The sequence below is a fragment of the Budorcas taxicolor genome, chromosome 15 (genome assembly GCF_023091745.1).
Source record: "Budorcas taxicolor isolate Tak-1 chromosome 15, Takin1.1, whole genome shotgun sequence".
Taxonomy (NCBI): domain Eukaryota; kingdom Metazoa; phylum Chordata; class Mammalia; order Artiodactyla; family Bovidae; genus Budorcas; species Budorcas taxicolor.
This window is the reverse complement of record NC_068924.1, coordinates 8245988-8249792: the sequence shown is the minus strand read 5'-3', so window position 1 is coordinate 8249792 and position 3805 is coordinate 8245988.

Below are 3805 nucleotides of genomic sequence, written 5' to 3'. Positions count from 1 at the left end.
AACTCTGTGAATCTCTTTGGGTGTTCCAAACTGTGGAGAGCACATAGGGAATTGATTACTGGCTAGCTTTCTCTCTCCCTTTTTGACTCCCCCTCTTCTCCTCCTGGTCAGTTCTATCTCCCTCTTTCCCCTTCTCTTCTCCATGTAACTCTGTGAACCTCTCTGGGTGTCCCTCACTGTGAAGAATTGTTTCACCATTAACTAGATATTTTATCAACTGTGCAGTATGGATGGAGAAGTCTTGAGGCTACTGTAAGAATAAGACTGAAAGCCAGAGGCAGGAGGCTTGACTTCAAAATTTGAGAACATCAGAGAAGTCCTGATTCCAGGGAACACTAATAGACAAGAGCTAATCCAAAAGCCTCCATACCTACACTGAAACCAAACTCCACCCAAGAGCCAACAAGTTCCTGCTCCCTGTGGGTGAGGTTGGGCTAGAGGCTTGTGAAGGTTTCCTGGTTGGGGAAGCCATGCCAAGCCCATAGACACTCCAAAACTCACAACTGGACACTTCATTGCACTTCAGAGAGAAGAGATCCAGCTCAACCCACCAGAATACAGACACAAGTTTCCCCAGCCAGGAAACTTTAACAAGCCTCTAGCCCAACCTCACCCACAGGGAACAGGCTCCACAATAAAGAGGAACCACAAACTTCCAGCCTACAGAAAGCCCACCCCAAACACTGCAATCTAAACAAAATGAAAAGGCAGAGAAATACTCAGCAGGTAAAGGAAAATGATAAATACCCACCAAACAAAACAAAAGAGGAGTAGATAGGGAATCAACCTGAAAAAGAATTCAGAATAATGATAGTAAAGATGATCCAAAATCTTGAAAACAAAATGGAGTTACAGATAGACTAGAGACAAGGATTGAAAAAATGCAAGAAATGTTTAACAAGGATCTAGCAGAAATAAAGAAGAGTCAATCAATAATGAATATGCAATACCTCAGATTGAAAGCACTCTGGAGGGAATCAACAGTAGAATAATTGAGGCAGAAGATAGGTTAAGTGAGGTGGAAGATAGAATGATAGAAATAAGTGAAGCAGAGAGGAAAAAAGAAAAAAAAAAGAATTAAAAGAAATGAGGACAACCTCAGAGACCTTTGGGACAATATTAAGTGCCCCAAAATTAGAATCATAAGAGTCTCAGAAGAAGAAGACAAAAATAAGGGGCATGAGAAAACACTTGATGAGATAATAGTTGAAAGCTTTCCTAAAGCGAGGAAGGAATTAACTATCCAAGTCCAAGAAACCCAGAGAGTCCCAAACAGGATAAACTCAAGGCGAAACACCCCAAGATGCATATTAATCAAATTAACAAAGATCAAACACAAAGAACAAATATGAAAAGCAGCAAGGGAAGAACAACAAATAACTCATAAGGGGATCTCCATAAGCATAACAGCTGATCTTTCAATAGAAGTTCTTCAGGCCAGAAGGACATAATTAAAGTGATGAAAGAGAAAAACCTACAACCCTGATTACTGTACTCAGCAAGGATCTCATTCAAATATGAAGGAGAAATCAGAAGCTTTGCAGACAAGCAAAAGCTGAGAGAATTTAGCACCTCCAAACCAGCTCTTCAACAAATGCTAAAGGATCTTCTCTAGACAGGAAACACAGAAAAATTTTATAAACTCAATCCCAAAACAACAAAGTAAATGGCAACAGGATCATACTTATCAATAAATACCTTAAATGTATATGGGTCAAACACCCCAAACAAAAGACAAAGACTGGCTGAATGGATACAAAAACAAGACCCCTATATATGCTGTCTACAAGAGACCCACCTCAAAACAAAGGATGCATAGAGACTGAAAGTGAAGGGCTGGAAAAAGATATTTCATACAAATGGAGACCAAAAGAAAGCAGGAGTAGCAATACTCATATCAGATAAAATAGACTTTGAAATAAAGGCTGTGAAAAGAGACAAAGAAGGACACTACGTAATGATCAAAGGATCAATCCAAGAAGAAGATATAACAATTATAAATATATATGCACCCAACCTAGGAGCACCGCAATACATAAGGCAAATGCTAACAAGTATGAAAGGGGAAATTAACAGTAGTACAATAACAGTGGCAGACTTTAATACCCTACTCACACTTATGGATAGATCAACCAAACAGAAAATTAACAAGGAAACACAAACTTCAAATGATACAATGAACCAGTTAGACCTAATTGATATCTATAGGACATTTCACCCCAAGACAATGAATTTTCCCTTTTCCTCAAGTGCACACGGAACATTTTCCAGATTAGATCACATCCTGGGCCATAAATCTCGCCTTAGTAAATTCAGAAAAAAAATTGAAATCATTTCAAGCATCTTTTCTGATCACAATGTGGTAATATTAGATGTCAACTACAGGGGAAAAAAAACTGTTAAAAATACAAACATATGGAGGTTAAACAACACACTTCTGAATAACCAACAAATCATGGAAGAATAAAAAAGGAATCAAAATATGCATAGAAACAAATGAAAATAAAAACACAACGACCCAAAACTTATGGGATTCAGTAAAAGCAGTATTAAGGTGAAGGTTCATAGCAATACAAGCTTACTTCAAGAAAAAAAAAGAAAAATCAAATAAGTAATCTAACTTTATACCTAAAGCAACTATAAAAAGAAGAAATGAGGAACCCCAGGATTAGTAGAAGGAAAGAAATCATAAAAATTAAGGCAGAAATAAATGAAAAGGAAACAAAGGAGACTATAGCAAAAATGAACAAAACTAAAAGCCGGTTCTTTGAGAAGATAAAATAGACAAACCATTAGCCAGACTCATTAAGAATAGGAGGGAGAATAATCAAATCAACAAAATTAGAAATGAAAATGGAGAAATCACAACAGACAACAGAGAAATACAAAGGATCATAAGAGACTATTATCAGCAACTATATGCCAATATGGACAACTTAGAAGAAATGGACGATTTCTTAGAAAAGTATAACTTTCCAAAACTGAACCAGGAAGAAATAGAGAATCTTAATAGACCCATCACAAGTATGGAAATCAAAACTGTAATAAAAAATCTTCTAACAAACAAAAGCCCAGAACCAGATGGCTTCAAAGTTGAATTCTACCAAAAATTTAGAGAGGAGCTAATACCTATCCTACTCAAACTCTTCCAGAAAATTGCAGAGGAAGATAAACTGCCAAACTAGAATGCTATGAGGCCACCATCACCCTAATACCAAAACCAGGCAAAGATAACACAAAAACAAGAAAACTGCAGGCCACTATCACTGATGAAGATAGATTCAAAAATCCTCAACAAAATTCTAGCAAACAGAATCCAACAACATATTAAAAAAAATTATACATCATGACCAAGTGGGCTTTATCCCAGGGATACAAGGATTCTTCAATATTCACAAATCAATCAGTGTGATACACCACATTAACAAATTGGAAGTAAAAAAAATATGTGATTATCTCAAGAGATGCAGAGAAAGCCTTTGACAAAATTCCACACCCATTTATGATAAAAATTCTCCAGAAAGCAGGCATGGAAGGAAAATATCTCAATATAATAAAAACCATATATGATAAACCTGCAGCAAACATCCTCAATGGTGAAAAACTGTAAGCATTTGCCCTAAAGTCAGGAATAAGACAAAGATGCCCACCTTCACTACTACTATTCAATATAGTTTGGAAGTTTTAGCCACAGCAATCATAGAAGAAAAAGGAATAACAGGAATCCAGATGGGAAAAGAAGAAGTAAAGCTTTCACTGTTTGCATATGACATGATCCTCTACATAGGAAACCCTAAAGACACCA